Here is a 26,196-nt window from a genome sequence, read left to right as displayed (position 1 = left end):
CATGCAAGCAGTAGCTAATGACGGAATTCCATGTTTCAGTCCAAATATTGAAAGTAAGGGCAATGATCCATCTGCAAAGTAATATGTCTATGTAGTGAGGCAGAGTGGCCTCCCACTGACCCAGAGCAGGAAGGACCTGCTTGGTAGAGAATGTGGGCAGCAACCTGACCCCTGAAGTAAGAGGTCCTGCATATGCCATGCCTTAGATATCCCTAATGGGAGAGATGGAGCTTGACAAACGCATTAAGTATCAAGCCAAGAGCAAACAGCAGCAGTAGGTGTCATAACTCGAGCAACAACGGCAACTAGTACAGGTGCTGGGGGCCAAACAGCAACTGTTCTGGGATTTGGGGGCCCAACACCGTGAGGAGCAGCAACAGTGTCTCCAACAGCTTGCAACCCTGCTGCCTGGACCCAGTGGGCCACCTCCCAGGGGCACAATGAATCCCCCTACTTTTCCCATTGCCCTCTTGGCCCCCTACCTGACTGAGGCAACCCAGATCGCCTATTGGGGCCTCCCAATTGATGAGGCACAAGATTATGGATGCATGAAGCTGCCCATTTTAGATGCCTTGGACATCATGCTGGAGACCTTGCACCAGCAAAATTGGGCTAACGGCTGCAGGTCATCGTCCAGGAGATAAAAGACCTCTGCTGGCAATGGCTGCACCCTGAGCAGTGGTCAGCAGGTGAGGTCGCTGAGCATATCACTCTAGAGCAGTTTGTTCATGTCCTCCTGCCCCAGGGGAGGGCTTGGGTACTCCGGCACTGACCCACAACATTTAGTGTGGCTGTCACCTTAATGGAGGACTTCTTGGCCACTGAGAACGCTATTGGGCCAGGAGCCTGAGCCCCGGCCTCAATGCCCAGTTCGATGCTCCTTGGCCCAGCAAGGAAGCCCAAGCCGAAGGAGCCCATGGTCGAATCCAAACCCATGACGATAGGGCCAGCAAACAACCACTGGGCCCATGTGGCAGAGATGCTCCGACGTTGCTGACAAGACCACAACCCAAATCCCTCAGAGGTGATCCCCTGGCCAGGGCAACTAGAGCCTGGACCCTGCTTCTCCTGCAGCTGGCTTGGGCACTTACAATGGAAGTGTCCCGAGATGGACTGCATCTTCAGCCAAGTCTATACCGGAGAGTCTCAGGCCAGCAAACAACCATGGTGAAGTTTGGGTGAAAACGAGTCACAGCCTTCATAGACTCAGGCCGTAGGCAAAACCTCATCCAGCAGGAATTTGCCCCTGACCCCACACAAGCATGTTGAGAGATACACCTCCAATGTATCCATAGGGATGTAAAATCGTATCCCAGTGCCTAAATCTCTCTGACCATTAACAGACTGATGTGGGTGTTGACCTGGGGTTGGCTTCCACCTCACCTATCTGGTCATCCTGGGATGAGACTGGCTGGGGTTTGACAGCCTTCTTCGGAAGAAGAGGAGGAGGCTGAAGAACCCCAAGGGGAACACCCTGATGAGCCCCCAGTCCCAATGATGATGCTGGGCCTCCCTGTGGAGAGTCCCATGATGACCCCCCTTTACAGATTTTTGTTGCAACCAGAGGGATGAACCCACACTGAGCTGGGCCTACAAACAGGTAGGCCAGGTCAACCGAGCCGTGACTGATCCCCTGAGGGCTGCACAATGGACCCAATTCAAGCTGACAGGCAATCACTTCTACCATGTTAATCAGAACTCCCAAACTCAGGAAGTCTGGACCCAGTTGGTTGTCCCCCACGATCATAAGAAGGCCATCTTGAAGCTTGCCCACGACATTTCCATGGCTGGCCACCTGGGACAAGAGAAAAACCTGGCCTGAGTTCTGTCATGCTTCTTCTGCCCTGGAGTCCATCAGGAGATAAAGGTCTAGTTCACCTTATGCCCTGAGTGCCAACTAGCTGTCTCCGTCAGGGTGGCGAAAGCACCCTTGATCCCCTTACCCATGGTCAGGGATCCCTTTGAGCAAATTGCAATGGACCTGGTGGGCCCTCTCCTGAAGAGTAATGCGGGGTTCCAGGATAGCCTCATACTGATGGATTATGCCACTCACTTTCCCGAGGCCATCCCACTATGGAACACTTCCATCGCAGCAGAACTGGTGAAGGTATTCTCTTGTGTGGGCCTTCCCCCTGAGATTCTCATGGATCAAGAGACCAACTTCACTTCCCGGCTGATCCATCAGGTGTGTACCTTGTTGTGACATGTATGACAGTTTCTGGGCTTAGCTGAGTATTACTGACACTTTGTGCCCCAGTTTGAATCCATTGCAGCACCCCTCATGGCATTCTTAACCAAGGACCTCCCATGTTGGTACGCTGGTCAGCAGAATGTGAAGATATGTTCTGAGCCCTCGAGGAAAGCCTGTGTAGGGAACCCGTGCTCTTCAGCCGCGATTTCAACTGTGAGTTCCTGGTCCAAATCGATGCTTCAGAGGTGGGGCTCAGGGCAGCCCTCTCCCAGGAGTTGGATAGAGAAGAGCATCCCACCCTCTATGTCTGTGGGAAGCTCTCCCCGCCCCGAGAATGTAACTATTCAGTTATACAGAAGGAGGCCCTGGCTGTTAAATGGGCTATCGACACCCTCAGATACTATCTTCCCTTTCATACTGATCACCAACCACAAAGCCTTAAAATGGCTAAATACCACGAAAAGTACCAATGCCAGATTGATGAGATGGTATCGCATCCTCCAGCAATTTGCCTTTACTGTCTGACGCTCAGCAGGTAAGGATAACACTAACACAGATTTTCTGTCTGACCTGGGGGGAGTCAGGATGGCAGCCATGAAGACCAGGAGATGGACTTAAGGGGTGTGTGTGTGTAGTGAGGCGAAGTGGCCTCTCACTGAGCCAGAGGCAGAGGGACCACTCTCCAAACTCAGGTGGGCAGAGCCAGACCATGCTCACCCCTCCCACTGGAAGTCAGGGGGTGGGACAAGAAGTATATAGGGCTGGTCGTGGAGCTCAGTTGGGCTGCAGCTGCTGAAGGAGATAGATGCCTCTTGACCTCTCCTGAGCTGGGAGACTTCAGCGGACCGCTGCTGAGCTGAGGAGTGACCAGAGCTTCTGGAGCCATGCACTGACCAAGGCATTGAGGAGTCGCTGGGACTGGCACTGGACTTCTACCCCAACAAACTGGAGGACCACCCGCGGATCCAAGTACACCCTACGGGGAGTGTAGGAAGTGGCCCAGAGGCAGCCGACCCCAGTCTGGCTGTATTGCTGCCGGAGACCTGCTCAGCGAGTTGCAGCTGGATTCCCTGCTGACCCAGTGGTGGAATACTCCACCACTGTTATGGCCCTGGGTTGGGGCCTGATGGAGTCGGGTGGGCCTGGGCCCCGCTGCCACTTCACCCCTGAGGTGGCAGTCTCCCCTTGCTAGGCCAAGAGGCCTGCATTTGTTGGCCATCTGCTGGAGCTTGGATACCCAACCCTCTTGCCGTTCTACACAGAGCCACAGACTCCTTGCTGCCCCACCCTGACCGAGGGCTTGGGCTCATAACTGTTTGCTGCTCTGCCCTGACTGCAGGCCAGAGGCATAGACAGTTTCTTGACCCACCCTACTTGGGGGTCTGGGACCCCGAGACTCATTTGTGGATCTGCCCAGACTGCAGGCCAGAGCCATATAGTCTGTAGTGCTCTGCTAATTCCCTGATTGTGGGTGACGCTCAGTTATGTAGTGAGGCGGAGTGGCCTCCCACTGACCCAGAAGGAGAGGGACCCCTGCTAACCCACTAGTCTACCATATAGGTAGGTATGGAACAGCCAAATACCAAAGATAATGCTGAGAGCTCTTAGCTCTATTTGCACATAGCTCTTCTCAGAAGTGATGAGTGTTTGTGGTGCAAAGGTAATTGGTTTCTCTATACCATTAGGAAAAATGTTGGTGAGAACTGTGCCCACTCCATATGGTGAAGCATCACAAACCACTTACAATGGAATCAAAACATCAATGTGCATTAGAACGTCAACAGTTTCTTTACTTCATTAAATGCATGCACACACTCTTAAAGATGCCAAAACTGTCACCAGATTCGGAAGAAATTTACTGCAGCAGTTCAGCAGTCCTAAGAATGAATGGTTCCTTCTGTGATTGCTGGATCTTGGCCCAATGTGGCTGATGAGCAGAGATTCTGAGCCATGCGGGGAAGGGGGGTGGGGGGGCGGGGCAGAAGGGGGAGCCACAACCCAGAGTGAGCTCTCAAATTAATGAAATGAAAGGGTCGAGACTCTCATCGCTGGCCATTCATGCTGGGGGCCTCCATCAATGGGTGCCAGCCTGAGACACCTGGGGCCTGATTCTGGGAAGAGCTGAGCACTCACATGCCAGCTGAAGCGATGAGAGCTGCAGCTGCTCAGGGTGAGGATCTGTGCACTGTCTCCTTAGATTTGCAGCAGGAAGCTGGACAGGAGGGAGACTGGAGACAGTTTGGGTGGAAGCTCTACAGGGAAGTGGAGGGACAGACAGAGGCACGTTAGGGATGTTGCTGCTTTTGTTCCAACAAAGCTCCTTGTTCAGTGTTCACAAAACATCACATTCTTCGCCATTGTCACATGACACCCAGCTCCTTTGAGAATCAGAACCAGGGTAAACGGGGCACCTGAAATCAGCGATCACTGCTGAATATCCTACACAAAAGAGTCTGGCCCTGATGTGTTAAATGTTGTGAATTAATTCTGATCAAGTGTGGAAAGTCACTCAGGATTTTTGCATGTGGTGTTAACCCAGCTCTCTGACTCTCTGTCTCCTTTCAGGATATGAAAAGCACATTGATCAGGTGTGTTCCCATTTCCATTTCTCCTTCTATTCCTGTGAGCAATGTGTGCGCAGAGCAGCCAAGTGATGATGAGACGTTTTCTTCACAGGAGTGAGAATGTGACACTCCAGGATCCAGAAGCTGTTTCTCCTGCCCTGAAGAATGTGTATAAAATCTGCCTTGACATGAAGGAAATGCTGGAGAGATTCACTGGTCAGTGAAAGTTACTGTCCTGGGTTTCCTTTACATGTGGGTGGGGAGGAGAATTGACACAGGCAATGTGTGAGTCTTCTATTTGGGGTGGCTTACACACAAGCACTAGAAGCTCCCTAGAAGTGGGGGCAACAGTGACCAGACTGCGGCCCTACCCCACCGAGGCTCCACCGCCCACCCCCTCTTCTGAGCCTCCCTGTTTGCCCCTCTCTGCCCCCTCTCCCGAGCGCCCCCTGCTCGTCCCTCTCCCAAGTGCCCCCTACTTGCTCCTCTCCCGAGCACCCCACACTCCCTATGCCCCAGGGTCCCCATCTGCAATGGGTAAGGCCCCTCGCTGTCATGCAGCCCTTAGGGGCTGGGCAGTAGGAATCATTATTGATATAGTAAAAAGAAAAGGAGTACTTGTGGCACCTTAGAGACTAACCAATTTATTTGAGCATGAGCTTTCGTGAAAAGCTCATGCTCAAATAAATTGGTTAGTCTCTAAGGTGCCACAAGTACTCCTTTTCTTTTTGCGAATACAGACTAACACGGCTGTTCCTCTGAAACCTATTGATATAGTGCCCACGAGTGAGCCAGGCACTGCAGAGACAGAACAAGGGGCTGCCGGCCCTGGATGGGCTTCTAGTCTGAGTGCAGACAAGGCTCAGCATGGGGAGCAGCAAATGCTAGGGGGAGCTGGTGTGAGGGTCCCAGTGTGGGGCCGCCCAGTCCCTGGGCCTGTCCTTTGCCTTTCTGGGTCTGACAGAGAGTACTAGGGATAGCTCAGTGGTTTGAGCATTGGCCTGCTAAACCCAGGGTTGTGAGTTCAATCCTTGAGGGGGCCATTTAAGGATCTGGGGCAAAAATTGGGGATTGGTCCTGCTTTGAGCAGGGGGTTGGACTAGATGATCTCCTGAGGTCCCTTCCAACCCTGATATTCTATGATTCAGTGAGACTGACTGTACTGTAGTGACCGTGTTGGCTCCATACTGGGCCCTGCATCACCCTCAGTTCAGCATCCAGCCAGCAGGGGACTCTGTACCCCCAGGGCATGGTGCAGGGCAGATGCAGCCTGAGATCGGGGGGAGCTGGAGGCTGCTGGGGAGCAGGAGCAGCCTGAGAGCTGGAACAGGGACTCTGGGAACCAGGCGGGAGGCACAGCACCCTGTGCTCACTGTTCACTCCAGGTTCTCACTCAGTGACACAGGCTCCGCTGGGGTCAGACACTGTAGTGAGGGGCCCACACAGACAGACTGCAGAGAGTGAGGCTCTGTCTGCATGGGGAAGTGGTAACAGTTCAGTTAAACAGGTGCCACTTTTGCACTCGTTATGGGGTAGGACCATGAACCGCGCCCCCCAAGCTGGCTCATGGTGACCCTGCAACAAGTGCCTTCCCTCAGCTTCCCCTCTTCAGCACTCCTTAAATTACAATCCAAAAGGTCTGAGACAAAAGTCCCCTGCTGGCATCTACTTTGAGTCCAAATAAACGTCAAAATAAGATAATTTCTTTGCTCGGTTTCAGCCCCAGCTCTTACTCTTTGCTGGGTTTCAGCCCCGGCTCTTACTCTAACTCCTCCCTCTCCTTGAGTCAGGAGTCCTCAGCCCTCCTTCCTGGATCTGGGTCGGGTCAGACTGTACCTTTGTTCTCTCTCACCAGCAGTTGCTTTCTCCAGCCAGGTGCAGTCACCCAGGCTTCTGCCCTGCTGCTGCCATGGGTGTCACATCTAGGGCCTTGTCTACACTATCCCAACCATAGAATCATAGAATCATAGAATATCAGGGTTGGAAGGGACCTCAGGAGGTCATCTAGTCCAACCCCCTGATCAAAAGCAGGACCCATCTCCAGTTAAATCATCCCAGCCAGGGCTTTGTCAAGCCTGACCTTAAAAACTTCTAAGGAAGGAGATTCCACCACCTCCCTAGGCAACGCATTCCAGAGTTTCACCACCCTCCTAGTGAAAAAGTTTTTCCTAATATCCATCCTAAACCTCCCCCACTGCAACTTGAGTTGACCCAAGTTACACTGCTCCAGTTAAGTGAATAACGTAACTGGAGTCGACATAGCTTAGGTCGACTTACCACGGTGTCTTCACTGCACTGTGGCATCCCGTCGACTTCCCTTACTCTTCTCCGAGTACTCTTCTTCTTCTATTCGACATTGGTGAGGCCTCATCTGGAGTACTGTGTCCAGTTTTGGGCCCCACACTTCAAGAAGGATGTGGATAAATTGGAGAGAGTCCAGCGAAGGGCAACAAAAATGATTAGGGGTCTGGAACATATGAGTTATGAGGAGAGGCTGAGGGAGCTGGGATTGTTTAGCCTGCAGAAGAGAAGAATGAGGGGGGATTTGATAGCTGTTTTCAACTACCTGAAAGGGGGTTCCAAAGAGGATGGCTCTAGACTGTTCTCAATGGTATCAGATGACAGAACGAGGAGTAATGGTCTCAAGTTACAGTGGGGGAGGTTTAGATTGGATATTAGGAAAAACTTTTTCACTAAGAGGGTAGTGAAACACTGGAATGCGTTACCTAGGGAGGTGGTAGAATCTCCTTCCTTAGAGGTTTTTAAGGTCAGGCTTGACAAAGCCCTGGCTGGGATGATTTAACTGGGAATTGGTCCTGCTTTGAGCAGGGGGTTGGACTAGATGACCTTCTGGGGTCCCTTCCAACCCTTATATTCTATGATTCTATGATTTCTATGATTCTATGAGTACCGGAGTCTATGGAGAGCACTCCGCCACGAAGTTAAACCCAATGAGTCACGTCCGCATGACACTGAGACAGTCACACAGGGGTTTTCTCTGGGATCACTACAGCAGTGTTCAAAGTGATTTAAATTAACCCTGTGATGCTTTCTCCTGTGGCCAAGCCCTGGGACGCCATGAGTGGAGCAGGGAACATCTGTGTATTTGCCAGGTGCGCAGACCTCTCTGGGTGGAGACACTTTCACACTGGCTCAGGAATCGGTGCTGGGAGATCCCACTGACCAGGAGGCCGAGGGCTCTCACTCCCCTGCCCTGGGGAGTGAAGGGAGGGACTCTGGGGCTGCTGTTCTTCATCCCAGAACGTGCTTTGTGTGTATAAAAAGATCTTCTACACTTTCCACAGTATGCATCCGATGAAGTGAGCTGTAGCTCACGAAAGCTTATGCTCAAATAAATTGGTTAGTCTCTAAGGTGCCACAAGTCCTCCTTTTCTTTTTGCGAATACAGACTAACACGGCTGTTACTCTGAAACCTGTCAGAGCTCAGGGTCTCAGAGAAACCTCTTCCCGTCGGGGCCCGCGGAGCCTGTAAACTCTGTGGGGAGTGTCTGGGCAGCCCCATCCTGGAGCAGCTGTTTGAGGAGCACACGAGCCCTACAGACTCACCGGGCAGCATGTCAGTGCCACGACCCAGAGATCTCCATGGAGGGGACTCACACACTCTGCTGGTAAAGCTGGGGAGTCTAGATCCCAAGGGTTTTTTGATTGTGGTTGTGACTTCAGAACTATGGAGATGCTTCCCATATTAACTCTGATCTTGACCCCCTCTGACTGTGAAATTAAACTGCTTCCCACCTGCAATTTTTCCTTAGTGCGCTCCAGCCTGGGAAGAAAACTTTGGACATTGCAGGCCAATCTGGCCGGGCACAGGGAGAAAATAGAGTGTTTGGCTTTGTGAAATGTCTTGTATTTTAAACCCAAAGGCCCGGATCCCCAAAGAGACACAGGTGTTGTAATGCTGAGCACTTCCAGTGCCTAATATTTAATCACAGGAACAACACTGCATCTCACAAAGCCTTAGTTAGGTGTCCAGGCTCCCTGCAGAACGAATGGTAAGAGACTGGCGTCTCAGGCTGTGATTCACAAATGCCAGCACACTAGGCTAGTTATTACATTAGCTAACCAATGGGAGATACTGATGACAAGGGGGTCTGCTAAGACCTGTCACTCTCACGGAGACGGGTATCTACCTCTGCTTAATCAGCCACAAAAGGGAACACCTCGACTGGAGTCAGGCAGCTTAGACACCTACACCACTTCTTGTGGGAATGAATTGGATGCCTTCTTCACGCCGCACAAAACAGCCAGAAGAGCTTCAGTTGGTGCTGCCTCCCTTATAACTTTTAGCCCTGTGCTTAAAGCACTTACCTGGGATGTGGGTGATCCTGGTTCAATTCCCCCATCTGCTTGGGGGGAGATAAGGATTTGAACAGGGATCACCTACCTCTCAGGTGAGTTACCTTAACCCTCTGGGTATGAGAGAGGCTGTTTTGGGCCTTCCACACTCTCCCTTGTTGAAGCTGTTGCACTGTGGATTAAATAATTAAAGGCCATTGGACCAGAGAGTGAATTTGAGAATGAGTCTACAGCTTGGTGGTTTGGGCACCCATCTGTGAGGTAGGAGAGCAAGGAGCTAGTGCCCCTGCTCCAATGACTCTTTAATTATTTATCCACCTTGGAACATCGTCAACAGGAGAGACTGAGGCACGCCCCTCATCAGCATAGCCCAGTGAGTAGAGCACTGTCCTGAGCCCTATGCAAATCCCTTCTCACCCTCTGGCAGAGGTGGAGTTAAACCAAGAGTCCCCCACGTCCTACCCACTAGGCTAAAATTTATGAGGCAAGCCCTTCCCCACCGGCTGTTCTCTGTGACCTCGCCTGAGGGACCCGATCTGATAGACAGCCCCTGAGCACACCTACCAAACTGGGCCTGGCACACGAGTGAGGTGGCTGAAAATGTGTCTTCTCCAGTCCGTTGATCATGGTGGGGCTCAGGCAGGGGATAGGCGTCCACATGCCTCGAAGGAGCTAGCTGTGTGCATGGTGAGATGGGAGAAACACAGGCACTGAGGGAACTTTTACTGCACAAACTTAGGCTCTGAGTGAGTTTCAGTGCCAACAGGGTCAGCAGGAGTTTTAGAATAATAGAATAGACGAATAGAATCATAGGGCTGGAAGGGACTTCGAGAGGTCATCCAGCCCAGTCCCCTGCACTCATGGCAGGACTCAGTATTATCTGGAACATCCCTGACAGGTGTTTGTCCAACCTGCTCTTAATCTCCAGTGATGGAGATGCTACAACCTCCCTAGGCAAGTGATTCCAGTGCTGAACCACCCTGAGAGTCAGGAAGTTTTTCCTAATGTCCAACCTAAACCGACCTTGTTGCAATTTAAACCCATTGCTTCTTGTCCTAGCCTCAGAGGTTAAGAACAACAATTTTCTCCCGCTTCCTTGTAACAACCTTTTATGTACAGTACATGAAAACTGTTATCATCTCCCTTGTCAGTCTTCTCTTTTCCAGACTAAACAAACCCAGTTTTTTCAATCTTCCCTCATAGGTCATGTTTTCTAGACCTTTAATCGTTTTTATTGCTTTTCTCTGGACTTTTTCCAATTTGTCCACATCTTTCCTGAAGTGTGGTGTGCAGAACTGGATACGATACTCCAGTTGAGGCCTAATCAGCATGGAGTAGAGCGGAAGAATTTCTTCTTAAGTCTTGCTTACAACACTCCTGATAATGTATTCCAGAATGATGTTTGCTTTTTTTGCAACAGTGTTACTCTGTTATCTCATGTTTCAGCCTAGCAGCCGTGTTAGTCTGTATTCGCAAAAAGAAAAGGAGTACTAGTGGCACATTAGAGACTAACCAATTTATTTGAGCATAAGCTTTCGTGAGCTACAGCTCACTTCATCGGATGCATACTGTGGAAAGTGTAGAAGATCTTTTTATACACACAAAGCACGTTCTGGGATGAAGAACAGCAGCCCCAGAGTCCCTCCCTTCACTCCCCAGGGCAGGGGAGTGAGAGCCCTCGGCCTCCTGGTCAGTGGGATCTCCCAGCACCGATTCCTGAGCCAGTGTGAAAGTGTCTCCACCCCACAGAGAGGTCTGTATTCCGATGAAGTGAGCTGTAGCTCACGAAAGTTTATGCTCAAATAAATTGGTTAGTCTCTAATGTGCCACTAGTACTCCTTTTCTTTTTGCGAATACAGACTAACACGGCTGCTAGGCTGAAACATGAGATAACAGAGTAACACTGTTCTTCTTTTCTTTTTCTGGTATCTCATATTTAGTTTGTGATCTACTATGACCCCCAGATCCCTTTCTGCAGTACTCCTTCCTAGGTAGTCATTTCCCATTTTGTATGTGTGCAACTGATTGTTCCTTCCTAAGTAGAGTAGTTTGTATTTTTCCTTATTGAATTTCATCCTATTTACTTCAGACCATTTCTCCAGTTTGTCCAGATCATTTTGAATTATAATCCTATTCTCCAAAGCACTTGCAACCCCTCCCATCTTCGTATCATCTGCAAACTTTATAAGTGTGCTTTCTATGCCATTATCTAAATCATTGATGAAGATATTGAACAGAACCGGACCCAGAACTGATCCCTGCGGGACCCCACTCATTATGCCCTTCCAGCCTGACTGTGAACCAACAATAACTACTTTTTGGGAATTGTTTTTCAACCAGTTACACACCATCTAGGTTGTATTGCCCTAGTTTGTTTATGAGAAGGTTGTGCAAGACAGTTTCAAAACCCTAACTAAAATCAAGATATACCACATCTACCGCTTCCCCCTATCCAAAGGCATGTTACTATGTCAAAGAAAGCTATCTGGTTGGTTTAACACAATTTGTTCTTGGCAAATCCATGCTGACTGTTACTTATCACCTAATTATCTTCTAGATGTTTGCAAATTGATTGTTTAATTATTTGCTCCATCATGCATCCCATGAAGTGAACTGTAGCTCACGAAAGCTTATGCTCAAATAAATTTGTTAGTCTCTAAGGTGCCACAGTACTCCTTTTCTTTTTGCGGATACAGACTAACATGGCTGCTACTCTGAAAGCTAAATGGTCTGTAATTCCCCAGGTTGTCCTTATTCCCCTTTTCATAGATTGACACTATATTTGCCCTTTTCCAGTCTTCTGGAATCTCTTCTGTCTTCCATGACTTTTAAAAGATCACATCCCAGTGGAGCTGAAACCAGGGACTTAGGCCCAAGCTCTTTTTGCAGTCACTGGGATCTGTGCTCCTCAGTAACTCAGACATCAGCAAAGATCCACCTCTGTGCAGTGCCTGGCACAACAGGGAACTAGCCTGAGTGGCCTCTAGACCCCACTTCAATGTCCTCCATGTCCCCCTGGCATCCACCCCTCTCTGCAACTCCCACAGCACCTGCCCCTCCAGGTCCCTTGCTACTGCCCCAAATTCCTACCTCCTGCCCCACCCCTGAGCACCTTCCCTCTGCCCCCTGGCACCTGTCTTTCCTCTTCCCTCACCATCACCACCCTTGTTCCTGCAGCCTGCCCTTCCCCCCTCTGCCTCCCTGACATCTGTCCCCTTCCTCTGCCAGCCTTTATCCCTCTCTTCTCTGCAATCCCCACTACTCCCCTCCTATCCTTTCTGATTCCTTGATGCCTGCCCCGTCCCTCCCACTACTCCATGGAGATCTCCCCCTTCCCTTCCCATCCGCTCCCCTTCCCTGATGCTTGTCCCTCCCCTCTCCTATGTCCCTCACAAGAACCTGCCCCTCTTTCCATCTCCTCTCCTTCCCCTGCCCCCTTGGCCTTAGATGGGGCCCTGACTCCCCTTAAATGGCCAGCAACCTTGTGTCACAGCAATGAATGGGGACACAGGTTAATTTCCCTTTGATCCCAGTGACCAGCCCCTGCCTCCAGCACTGACTCTGTGGACTCTCTCCCCAGTGGATGTGACTCTGGATCCAGACACGGCTCATCCCAGCCTCATCCTGTCTGAGGATCAGAAAACTGTGACATACGAAGACAAACAACAGGATCTGCCTGACAATATTAAGAGATTTGATACTTATCCCATTTTCTGGGCTTTAACAAATTGACAGGAGGGAGGCGTTACTGAGAGGTGGAGGTGGGAGACAAAACAAACTGGACTCTGGGGGTTTGTACAGAATCTGTGACAAGGAAGGGGAAGATTTACCTATCACCTGAGAATGGATTCTGGACAGTGTGTCTGAGATATAAGGAATACAAGGCCCTCACCTCCCATTTGACACCACTGTCCATGAGCGTCAGGCCCAGCTGGGTAGGGATTTTCCTGGACTATGAGGCAGGAGAGGTCTCATTTTACAATGTGACTGACAAGTCCCATCTCTTCACTTTCACTGACACTTTCTCCGGGACGCTCCACCCTTATTTTTATACTGGTTACAAAGAGGGATTTAGAAACACATCTCCCTTGATAATCTGCCCAGTCCCAGCTCAGGCTGGAGGGAATCTCTGTTCCTGACAGTGACACCCATGGAGGAGCCTGTCCCCTCCCAGCGCTGACCAGCCCCCAGGTGTGTTCCTATAAGGATGGCCTGGGGAATCATCTGCCTGTCACCGCCTCCCCCCCAGTTCCCAGCACCAAGCCTGTGAGCTAGGGAAGAGGAGAGGGGCAGAGGGGGGGATGTAGGCTGCTGGGTTGTGGGCATGCAGAGGCAGAGATGTGTGTAGACACAATGTCAGGGGTGGCTGCTGTTGCTGATGTAAGGGGGACTGTTGTCCCCTTACTGAAACTCAATGAGGATTTTTGGTTGGCCCTCTCCCAGTAACAAAAGAAAGGAGAAGTGCAGATGAGAAAACAAGACCTTGGACTGACAGTCCCCAGGGCCAATGGGGAGAGGCAAATGCTCCAGATCAGCCTGATTGACAAAGCAGGCAGGCCAATGAGGGAGTAAGGAGAGCGGGGTCCCATCCTCTGTCTGCCCAGAGGGGCCAAACTAGAGCCACAACAGCCAGACCGAGAGAAGCAGCCCAGGGTTCAGCGCTGTGCTGGGAGCAGAGCCACGGCAGCCAGAGCCAGAGGAGCAGCCCAGAGAGCTGCGCCAGAGGCAGAACAGCAGCAGCGCTGAGGCAGAGCGAAGCTGGGGCTGGGGCTGGGGCAGAGCGAAGCTGGGGCTGGGGCTGGGGCTGAGGCAGAGCGAAGCTGGGGCTGGGGCTGAGGCAGAGCGAAGCTGGGGCTGGGGATGAGGCAGAGCGAAGCTGGGGCTGGGGCTGGGGATGAGGCAGAGTGAAGCTGGGGCTGGGGCTGGGGCAGAGCGAAGCTGGGGCTGGGGCAGAGTGAAGCTGGGGCTGGGGATGAGGCAGAGTGAAGCTGGGGCTGGGGATGAGGCAGAGTGAAGCTGGGGCTGAGGCAGAGCGAAGCTGGGGCTGGGGCTGAGGCAGAGGCTGAGGCAGAGCGAAGCTGGGGCTGGGGCTGGGGCAGAGCGAAGCTGGGGCTGGGGCTGGGGCAGAGCGAAGCTGGGGCTGGGGCTGGGGCTGAGGCAGAGCGAAGCTGGGGCTGGGGCTGAGGCAGAGCGAAGCTGGGGCTGGGGATGAGGCAGAGCGAAGCTGGGGCTGGGGCTGGGGATGAGGCAGAGTGAAGCTGGGGCTGGGGCTGGGGATGAGGCAGAGTGAAGCTGGGGCTGGGGCTGGGGCAGAGCGAAGCTGGGGCTGAGGCAGAGTGAAGCTGGGGCTGGGGATGAGGCAGAGTGAAGCTGGGGCTGGGGATGAGGCAGAGCGAAGCTGGGGCTGAGGCAGAGTGAAGCTGGGGCTGGGGCTGAGGCAGAGTGAAGCTGGGGCTGGGGATGAGGCAGAGTGAAGCTGGGGCTGAGGCAGAGCGAAGCTGGGGCTGGGGCTGAGGCAGAGGCTGAGGCAGAGCGAAGCTGGGGCTGGGGCTGGGGCTGGGGCAGAGCGAAGCTGGGGCTGAGGCAGAGCGAAGCTGGGGCTGGGGCTGGGGCTGAGGCAGAGCGAAGCTGGGGCTGGGGCTGGGGATGAGGCAGAGCGAAGCTGGGGCTGGGGCTGGGGCTGGAGCAGTCCGGAGAGCAGCTGGGGAGAGCGAGGAGGACCCTGAGCAGCGGGCCCAGTGCAGTAAGACCCCACCAGCCAAAAGGCATTGCAGGCCAGGGTTGGCAGCAAACCATAACCCTGATGTGGGGGCCGATGCTGGGGAGATGGGTCCTGCCATATTCTCCCCAGCACCGGTCACTGCCAGAGCAAGTGTCCGACCCGCAGCATCCCTGCAGCACAGCCAGGGCCTGGGCAGGAAGCCTGGGACGTGTGAGGAACAGACTGTGAACAGCCCTTAAATTCCAGAGACTCTGGTTGTGACGTCCCCATGCCACAGAGTGGGGTTACTTGTTTCCTTTAAGCTTTTCCATTTTTTCCTTATGTGACATTATTGACGTAAACTATGACTGCATAGATCATTGTTGCAACCACTGTTATATATTTGCAGCAAATATTGTACAAAGATTGTTGTGTGAGACGTCTATGAAAAGGTTATGATTTTCTGGTTATGGTTATGCTGTCTGTATGTGTGTAGCATTTTTGTAGTTGATGTTATTAATATTGGCTATGGACTGGTATCTCAGTGTGTTTTGATTTTAAGTAGCCTCAGTGAAGCTTTTGGTCAGCTTCTTGAGAAAGGACTATTCTCAGTAACTGCCCAATCAAGAAACACGTAACTGACAATGACTCTGGGATACGCCAATCCACATCTGAGCTTTCCTGGGAATGTTCAAACTAACACGTAAACAATGGCGTTGGCCTGCAAACTGAGTCATGCATGGACATGTGACTTGCCCATGTGACTCCAGACTCCATCTTGCTGCTGTCATTTTCCGCAGTAAGAACAAAAGGGGTCCTTCCACAGGCAGAGAATATAAAAGGCCCTGAAAACCCCTCCATTTTGTCTTCAATCCTGCTTCTGACCTCTGGAGGAACTATGCTACACTGAAGCTCTGAACAAAGAACTGTATGACCCATCCCAGATGTGGATGTACTCAGAGACTTAATTTAAACCTGCAGTTTATTCCATCACTGCTACAAGCCTGAACCAGAGCTTTGCCATTACTGTATGTAACTGATTCCATTTAACCAATTTTAGCTCTCATATATATTTCTTTCTTTTGTGAATAAACCTTTAGATTTTAGATTCTAAAGGATTGGCAACAGCGTGATTTGTGGGTAAGATCTAACTTGTATATTGACCTGGGTCTGGGGCTTGGTCCTTTGGGATCGAGAGAACCTTTTTTCTTTTATTGGGGCATTGGTTTTCATAACCATTCGTCCCCATAATGAGTGGCACTGGTGGTGATACTGGGAAACTGGAGTGTCTAAGGGAATTGCTTGTATGACTTATGGTTAGCCAGTGGGGTGAAACCAAAGTCCTCTTTGTCTGGCTGGTTTGGTGTGCCTTAGAAGTGGAGAAACCCCAACCTTGGGCTGTAATTCCCCTGCTTGAAGCAATTTGTCCTGAACTGATACTCTCAGAAGTGTCCCACCAAAGGCAGCATCGTTACACCTTATATTTTTAAATTTGTTGCTGTTCAGTAAATTGTATTTGCTATGAAATGTATTTAATGATCAGTGGGTCAGGGAAGTGTCCAGAGTGGAGAGAATACCTCAGAGTGGGGACACTCTAGCCTTTGTCCTAAGTGACAAAGACAAGATTGTGGGTCAAGCCCCCCAGGAATCCTTGGCCCAGTGATGTTGGGGGTTATGAGGACTCTGCCACACAGGAGAGTGGAAGGGGAGCCCTTGAGGTTAGGCAGGCTTCTGTGTAAAGGGACTAGGAGTGAGGACTCATATCCTTTCTCAAGTCAATTCCATCGGGGTAGTGTATAAGCCAGGAAAGTTCCCCACAATAGTGGGACCATTCCCCCGCTTACACTAGGGTGGAGTGGGATGGGGGCTGCAGCAGTAGGAAGTGACGAGCCCAGATCACAAGAGGAAGACTTGGGGGAGGGGTATATGATGGAGGGGGGGAAGGCCACAAGTAGGAAGAGCCCCTTGCAGAAATGAAAGAGAAGAGACCCCAGTATATGGAGGTGGAGCTCTGAGAAGTGGATGGGGAGATCCCAGGGAAGGGTTGAGTGGGCAGAAGGGAGGGATCCAGGAACAGAGAAAGCTGAAGTCAGGGAAGGGAGGAATGGTGTTGGGAGAGGTGTGAACAGGGGTAGGCAATGTGTCCATTCACAGACCCAAGTGTCCATGGTAAAAATTTTGAGGTCCGTGATAATTTTTCAAAAAACGTTAAATGAATGAATGACATAACCCCCCCTCCCCCAGTGTCCATCACTAAGTACAGTAATTTTGCAAAGAGTCCATCGCATAACATGGTGGTGCCGATCCCTGGGTGTGGGTGCCCCCTGCACTCTCTGTAGTTTTGGGGGAGCCACTAAGCACATGTGGCTCTCAGAATCCTCAGTACAGACAGAACTGATCAAGGTCCCATCTGTGCCCTTAGCTGCACTGCCTCACAGGGCATCTGTGGGACCCTGCAAGACTTGGGGGAAGGGGAACGTTTATCAGAACTTTATTCTACTGCAAACCATGCCACGGTGTTAGCTGTGCTGGGGCGGTTCTGTTCAGTAACTGGATACCTGGGCAGGCAGTTTGATTTTGTATACAGGTCCACAGTGGGAGAGTGGGGGTGAGTGTGGAGTTGGATGGAAAATAGATCCTGGGAGTGATGGTGAAAAAGTAGCACTCATTGAACATCTTCAGGGAACCCGGGAACTTGGGTTCACTGATTGTTACGCCAACTGGCCCAGAAAGCCTGCTGCTGTGTACCCTGAGGAGCTGGAAGAGGCCTGAAGGCCACAGGTACCAACCCCCGAGGAGGCAGGAAGTAGCCCGGGGCAGCCCCAGGGGCTGTGGCTCAGTCGGCGTGTTGTGGCTGGATCCCCACCGACGCAGGGGCAGCCGATCGTGCCCTTGCCAGGGCCCTGGGGTGGGACATGGTGGAGTAGGGTGGGACCGCGTCCCACTACCACCCCACCCTGGGTGGCTAACTCCCTACACTTTCCTGAGAAGCTCCTGCTCTGGAGAAGGAGCCTCCTTTACCAGTCACCCTTGCAGACTGTTTGTTTGCTGGCTGCCTGAGCCTCCTCAAGCCCGGGGCCCAGTTCAGTTATAGACCCTGTTTAAGGACTGGCAGCTTGAGCCTCCCAAGCCCAGGCTAAAGCTGGCCTGTGACTGTTGGTCGCTCAGCGCTATTGTGAGCTCTTGACTGTCCTGCGGACTCTGGTCCTGGCCAGACGGGACCGGACTGAGTGGCCTCCCTCACCATGGGAAAGTGAGGGACCATTACAGTGTGCCATCTATCACCCTGCTGCTGTTAGGGAATCCCAATGCTACAAAGCCATCCACTATTTCATGCACATTGCCAAGAGTCAGAGTCCTTCATAGCAGGATGCGATTAATGGCCCTGCAAACTTGCATTCATGTGGCCCCAGTTGAAGGGTTCATATAGAGTTCATGCACCTGAAAACATTCAGGGCACACACTGCTCCGTCCAAGGACATGGACCATGGGAAGTCGCCCAAAGGACATGAACCGTGGGAAGCTTCCTTGGACTGGGCTCAAGGCCTGAGAGCAAGGACTGTAGTAGATAGAGGCTAGTAAATAAAAATATTAATCAAAGTCATATTATTTCCTTTGTTGTTTGCTTTTGCGGTTGGAGTATGTAATGCGCAAGGGGAAAAAAAATAAAAAAGAGGGTGGAAAAGCTGACAGGCAGAAGCCTGTTGGCAGACCAGCCTGCTTGCTTGCCTAAAGCTTTGTTCTGTCTTATCTTTAAACTGCAACACCCAGTGGTGGACTTCCCAGCTCCCAACTAATTCATGCCCAACCAGTAACAGTCTGGAGTCTCCATCTTCCACAGGTTTCAGAGGAACAGCCGTGTTAGTCTGTATTCGCAAAAAGAACAGGAGGACTTGTGGCACCTTAGAGACTAACCAATTTATTTGAGCATGAGCTTTCGTGAGCTACAGTGCTTCTCCACCCAGAGGGCAACTTTCATTTTGGTAAAAAGAAAAGGAGTACTTGTGGCACCTTAGAGACTAACCAATTTATTTGAGCTTTCGTGAGCTACGGTATGCGTCCGATGAAGTGAGCTGTAGCTCACGAAAGCTCATGCTCAAATAAATTGGTTAGTCTCTAAGGTGCCACAAGTCCTCCTTTTCTTTTTGCGAATACAGACTAACATGGCTGTTACTCTGAAACCTTTCATTTTGGTGTCCTTGTGCTTCAGTGCTGGGGCAAGCTCTGCACACAGTTCCATGAAGATGACTTTCCACACAAGGGCAGCAGGGATCATAGGCCAGGAGAGGCTAAACCTCCCAAAACTGCTGATCCACCACACGTGAACACCGACACCTGGGCCCTGGCCACGCCTGCACTCCACCCTGAGGCCCCACTCTTCCCTCTGAGGCCTGCCCTCACTCCACCCCTTCCTGTCTCTGCTCTGCCCTTTGCCCTGAGGTCCCCACAACATACTGCTCACTGAGTAGGAGGAGAGGAGTGAATGGTGACAGCAAGCAGTGGGAAGAGGGTTTCAGTGGGGAGGTGGCCGAACAGCTCCACCCATTCCCCCTAGGCCTCCTCTGCCCTCTGCTTGCTCCTCTCCTCCTCAGCAGATAAAGAGTGATGGTGAGGGGCAGGCGAGGGGGCCAAGTGGTAGCAGGCCATGGGGTGGAGCATGGGCAAGGCATGGAGAGGGGCAGGGGGTGGGGCAGAGTGGGGGTGGGGCAGGGCAGAGCTTGGGCAGGGCCACCAGAGGAAGGGGCGGGACAGGGGGATAGATTCCCCTAGGGGAAGCTTCACCAACTGGCCATATTTCCACATCCAAAAGTTCTGCAGCCACTGCCTATCATCCCAAACCTACATAATATGATCCCACCACTCAGTGCTTGTTTCCCGAGCCCAGAAGCGATGATCCACCATATGCAGCTGCTCCATGAATGCTAAAAGTAATCTTGTGTTGTTCCTTTCCATGGCACACAGCAGGTCAGGGAACTCTGATTCCCGTCCAGATTGGGAGTCCATGATATGCTACATGACCATCCATGATGTGTTTATAACAGTGACCACAACGGTAGAGAGCAGTGCAGGATCCATCCTTTCAGAGAGAGATGGCAGGCACACAGTAAACAGGGACCATTGAAAAATGCCATGAAACACAGTTGGAAGCCCATGAAATGATAGGATGGGAAAAACTGCATCATGGGACGTTGAGCCTGCACTCATGACATGCTGCGATCCACTCTGTGTTCCCACAACTCCTAGCTGCAGAAGGTGCTGAGTAGCACAGTGGGATAGGCACGCACAGTGCACTGCTCTTACTGTTGAGCACTAAGTGTGGACGCGCTCTGCCGACGGAAGAAGCATTCTGTGAACATGCACAAGTGATATAATTATACTGGTTTTTGATTGTTGGCATAACTTCAGTCAACAGCATTGTACCCAGTTGAACTAAGTATATCTGCAGTAGCATGTCTAGTCATTGCTCCTTTCCCACCACAGTTGAGTTTCCATTCCTAGTCCCAGGTGGCTGCTCCCCAGACGCTATCAGGTCTCCTCAGTCTGTTCCCAGATCACCATCTTGCAGCTGGAACAGACAAGTGTCCTGAGAGCCTAGTGGATTGGACGTATCTGTTTATCCCACACACTGTGCAGTGCAGGAGCCCTGTAACCAGCTCCTCTCATGCACGCTGCCCACAGCCATTGGACTTCAACCCCGACCTGGGGAAAATCTCTCTCTAAAGCTGAGATGAAAGTTCTGATTCCACTAGCCATTGAGTCGTTGGCCTCTGTTGCTGAGACCGATGACAAAGGGAACCAGTCAGTGCAGGCCCTGCTAGTTATATCTGTGTATGATGGTGACACCTGCCCCACTAGGGACCAGGCTGAGATTCCAGCACCTTCCACAGTGGCCCGTGACCTGCCACCACATGAACTTTCAGCCACTGAGAGGGGTTTAGCATTTGATCCTTTGTGTTTCTTTGTCACTATTGTCAGTTCCTGACCTACTGGCTGATTATAGAATCATAGAATCATAGAATCTCAGGGTTGGAAGGGACCCCTGAAGGTCATCTAGTCCAACCCCCTGCTCGAAGCAGGACCAATTCCCAGTTAAATCATCCCAGCCAGGGCTTTGTCAAGCCTGACCTTAAAAACCTCTAAGGAAGGAGATTCTACCACCTCCCTAGGTAACGCATTCCAGTGTTTCACCACCCTCTTAGTGAAAAAGTTTTCCCTAATATCCAATCTAAACCTCCCCCACTGCAACTTGAGACCATTACTCCTCGTTCTGTCATCTGCTACCATTGAGAACAGTCTAGAGCCATCCTCTTTGGAACCCCCTTTCAGGTAGTTGAAAGCAGCTATCAAATCCCCCCTCATTCTCCTCTTCCGCAAACTAAACAATCCCAGCTCCCTCAGCCTCTCCTCATAACTCATGTGTTCCAGACCCCTAATCATTTTTGTTGCCCTTCGCTGGACTCTCTCCAATTTATCCACATCCTTCTTGTAGTGTGGGGCCCAAAACTGGACACAGTACTCCAGATGAGGCCTCACCAATGTCGAATAGAGGGGAACGATCACGTCCCTCGATCTGCTCGCTATGCCCCTACTTATACATCCCAAAATGCCATTGGCCTTCTTGGCAACAACGGCACACTGCTGACTCATATCCAGCTTCTCGTCCACTGTCACCCCTAGGTCCTTTTCCGCAGAACTGCTGCCTAGCCATTCGGTCCCTAGTCTGTAGCGGTGCATTGGATTCTTCCATCCTAAGTGCAGGACCCTGCACTTATCCTTATTGAACCTCATCAGATTTCTTTTGGCCCAATCCTCCAATTTGTCTAGGTCCTTCTGTATCCTATCCCTCCCCTCCAGCGTATCTACCACTCCTCCCAGTTTAGTATCATCCGCAAATTTGCTGAGAGTGCAATCCATACCATCCTCCAGATCATTTATGAAGATATTGAACAAAACCGGCCCCAGGACCGACCCCTGGGGCACTCCACTTGATACCGGCTGCCAACTAGACATGGAGCCATTTATCACTACCCGTTGAGCCCGACAATCTAGCCAGCTTTCTACCCACCTTATAGTGCATCCATCCAGCCCATACTTCCTTAACTTGCTGACAAGAATACTGTGGGAGACCGTGTCAAAAGCTTTGCTAAAGTCAAGAAACAATACATCCACTGCTTTCCCTTCATCCACAGAACCAGTAATCTCATCATAAAAGGCGATTAGATTAGTCAGGCATGACCTTCCCTTGGTGAATCCATGCTGACTGTTCCTGATCACTTTCCTCTCATGCAAGTGCATCAGGATTGATTCTTTGAGGACCTGCTCCATGATTTTTCCAGGCACAGAGGTGAGGCTGACTGGCCTGTAGTTCCCAGGATCCTCCTTCTTCCCTTTTTTAAAGATTGGCACTACATTAGCCTTTTTCCAGTCATCCGGGACTTCCCCGGTTCGCCACGAGTTTTCAAAGATAATGGCCAATGGCTCTGCAATCACAGCAGCCAATTCCTTCAGCACTCTCGGATGCAACTCGTCCGGCCCCATGGACTTGTGCACATCCAGCTTTTCTAAATAGTCCCTAACCACCTCTATCTCCACAGAGGGCTGGCCATCTCTTCCCCATTTTGTGATGCCCAGCGCAGCAGTCTGGGAGCTGACCTTGTTCGTGAAGACAGAGGCAAAAAAAGCATTGAGTACATTAGCTTTTTCCACATCCTCTGTCACTAGGTTGCCTCCCTCATTCAGTAAGGGGCCCACACTTTCCTTGGCTTTCTTCTTGTTGCCAACATACCTGAAGAAACCCTTCTTGTTACTCTTGACATCTCTTGCTAGCTGCAGCTCCAGGTGCGATTTGGCCCTCCTGATATCATTCCTACATGTCCGAGCAATATTTTTATACTCTTCCCTGGTCATATGTCCAACTTTCCACTTCTTGTAAGCTTCTTTTTTGTGTTTAAGATCCTCTAGGATTTCACCATTAAGCCAAGCTTGTCGCCTGCCATATTTACTATTCTTTCGACTCATCGGGATGGTTTGTCCCTGTAACCTCAACAGGGATTCCTTGAAATACAGCCAGCTCTCCTGGACTCCTTTCCCCTTCAAGTTAGTCCCCCAGGGGATCCTGGCCATCCGTTCCCTGAGGGAGTCGAAGTCTGCTTTCCTGAAGTCCAGGGTCCGTATCCTGCTGCTTACCTTTCTTCCCTGCGTCAGGATCCTGAACTCAACCAACTCATGGTCACTGCCTCCCAGGTTCCCATCCACTTTTGCTTTGATTGCTCAGCTCTGTACTGCAATGCCATCTCATTCCATTTTCTTAGGGTCAGAGACAGTTTTTCCTCACTGCTGGTTGATGAGGTGTCCTTTGTTTCCTTATAGCTGGAGGCAATCTTTTTTTCTTGTGCTCCAAGAAGAGGAAGATAGGCGGGGCAGCTGGGGAGAGGAAAGAGGAGGAGAATGGAAGATTTGAAATAATAAGAGAAGGGGATACAGTAGAAAGAAAGAAGCAAGGCAAAGGGTGAAGGTGAAATCAAGTGAGAGGAAAGAAAAGGAATAGCTGGAAGGAGAAAAGAAAAGGCAGAAACCTTCAGGTTAGAAACTTTACAGTTTTTATATACTGGTTCTAGACTATTCTCAGTGGTAGAAGATGACAGGACAAGGAGTAATGGTCTCAAGTTGCAGTGGGGGAGGTTTACGTTGGATATTAGGAAAAACTTTTTCACTAGAAGGGTGGTGAAACACTGGAATGCGTTGCCGAGGGAGGTGGTAGAATCTCCTTCCTTAGAAGTTTTTAAGGTCAGGCTTGACAAAGCCTTGGCTGGGATGATTTAATTGGGGATTGGTCCTGCTTTGAGCAGGGGGTTGGACTAGATGACCTCCTGAGGTCCCTTCCAACCCTGATATTCTATGATTCCCATCCTGTTACTGCACAAAGTCCAGGCTGCACCATCCTGGATCTTTGGCTCCCAGGATATGTCTCTTTAAATCTGCTCCTGCACAATGCCAGAGGGACCAGGTTCTCAGGACAGCTGTCTGGGGATTCCAGCTGAGTAACAACAAGCCTGTGGCAGGAGGGGACGTGCCTAATTGCTGCTCCATTACTGGCTCTGGAGAGTGATTCTTTCCACTCTGCAGAGAGATCCCAGGATGTCTCTAAGCTCAGTCAAAAATCTCCAAGTGGAAGCTGCTTCCAAGGATCTGGTGTCTACAGACTGTGAGCACCATTTGAGCTGAGCCTGAATCACCAAGTCCTGGGGAGAGGAATCAGAACGAGACTTCTCCCATCCTCATTGCAATGACACTGCTGGGCAAAGGAACTTCTGGCCAAACCAGCACCAGGAGCTGGCACAGTGTGGCATCTGAGCCATGCCCTTTATTTGACCATGCCCCTGCTACCAGCTCCAGGCAAGGCCTGGAGTAATAGGAGCCCTGAGGGAAGAACTCATGTTTACAAAAGCAAGAAGAGCCAGAAGGGAGAGTGTGTGAGTCAAGGGCGAGATTTCAAACTGCTCTGTGAGAAGAATCAGATCCCAACTGTGAGATTTGTGACAGATCCAAGCAGCACAGAGCTCACACTACAGTTCCCATAGAGGAGGCTGCCCAGAGTAATGTGGTAGGAAAGCATTGTCCAGTGTAACATTTCCTAGCTGTTGTCGATTTCTCTGTAAGATCCCAGCACCTCTGACCTTCTTGCTCCTCTGTCGGACTTCATCTTTCTAAGCTGTCTACCCATAACCATTAAATAAATAAAGTATTTGTTGGCCTTTCTCTGTATGCACTGTACAGCCCAGAGTGAGAGCAGGGCACCACTGGGTGACACAGGAATCCTGATCTGTTGCAGGAACACCACTACGGTGTGCCCCTGAGAGTTAAACTGTAACCCAGGAGCCTCAAACCTTTTGGGTGGGGTCTGGGAAAGGGCGCGTTTAAGCATGAGGCAGGCTGAGGTGTCAGCACTGCACCCAGAGAGTCTAGGCAGTCAGACACTGGGTCCCCATTCTCAAGAGGAGGTATTAGACAATAGGTCTTCACCCCAAGAGTGTGCTAGGAGATTAGAGTACAGGCTGGACTCTGTTCAGGCTCTGTAACCGTGAAATACCCCACGAGCCAGAGCAGCAGATTCCCCTCCCAGCTGTCCTATGGGGTGGCTCACTGTCATCTGTGCCACCCGCACACCAAGCAGAAAGGCAAGCTGAGAGTGCCAATATGCACAGCATGCAAATCACCTGAGCAGAGGAATGAACTCCTTGTCCCTGAGCTCAAAGAACACTGCCTATTCCTTCAAATCAGTACATGGTGCCATGGGTGTTCTTGACAAAGGAGTTTCTGAGGAAACATTTGCTCACATAGATACTAAAACTTTGGCAGCTCACTACATTCTGAGATATTCCTAAACTGGTCTTTCATGCCATTGAAAAGCTGATCTCAGGGGCAGTCCAATAGGACACATTTTTGGACGGTCAGAAGCCTAGATTTGTTTCAGGGAATCACAGGGTTAGGAGGGACCAAAAGGGTCATCCACGCTAACTCCCTGCCAAGATTCAGGATTTGTTGTGTCTAAATCATCCAAGACAGACAGCTATCCAGCCTCCTTTTGAAAACCTCCAGTGAAAGAGCTTCCACAACTTTCCTAAAAAGAAAAGGAGTACTTGTGGCACCTCAGAGACTAACCAATTTATTTGAGCATAAGCTTTCGTGAGCTACAGCTCACTTCATCAGATGCATACTGTGGAAACTGCAGAAGACATTATATACACAGAGACCATGAAACAATACCTCCTCCCACCCCACTCTCCTGCTGGTAATAGCTTATTTAAAGTGATCACTCTCCTTACAATGTGTATGATAATCAAGTTGGGCCATTTCCAGCACAAATCCAGGTTTTCTCACCCTCCGCCCCGCCCCCCCCACACAAACTCACTCTCCTGCTGGTAATAGCTTATCCAAAGTGACCGCTCTCCTTACAATGTGTATGATAATCAAGGTGGGCCATTTCCAGCACAAATCCAGGTTTTCTCACCCCCCCACCCCCATACACACACAAACTCACTCTCCTGCTGGTAATAGCTCATCCAAAGTGACCACTCTCCCTACAATGTGCATGATAATCAAGGTGGGCCATATCCAGCACAAATCCAGGTTTTCTCACACACACACCCCCCCGGTGGGTGAGAAAACCTGGATTTGTGCTGGAAATGGCCCACCTTGATTTTCATACACATTGTAGTCTCTAAGGTGCCACAAGTACTCCTTTTCTTTTTGCAAATACAGACTAACACGGCTGTTACTCTGAAACCTGTCATTATAAGGAGATAAGCTATAACCAGCAGGAGAGTGGGGTGGGAGGAGGTATTGTTTCATGGTCTCTGTGTATATAATGTCTTCTGCAGTTTCCACAGTATGCATCCGATGAAGTGAGCTGTAGCTCACGA

At 50.8% G+C, this 26,196-nt stretch overlaps 1 pseudogene; it reads left to right on the top strand.

The window, feature by feature from the left end:
- The first annotated feature begins 1,945 nt into the window (after positions 1-1,945).
- LOC142069203 (E3 ubiquitin-protein ligase TRIM39-like) lies at positions 1,946-13,211 on the top strand (annotated as a pseudogene).
- Positions 13,212-26,196: the final 12,985 nt, after the last annotated feature.

The sequence above is a fragment of the Caretta caretta genome, chromosome 14 (genome assembly GCF_965140235.1).
Source record: "Caretta caretta isolate rCarCar2 chromosome 14, rCarCar1.hap1, whole genome shotgun sequence".
NCBI lineage: Eukaryota > Metazoa > Chordata > Testudines > Cheloniidae > Caretta > Caretta caretta.
Note: the sequence above shows the minus strand (reverse complement) of the source record. Positions and strands in the feature narration are given on the sequence as shown.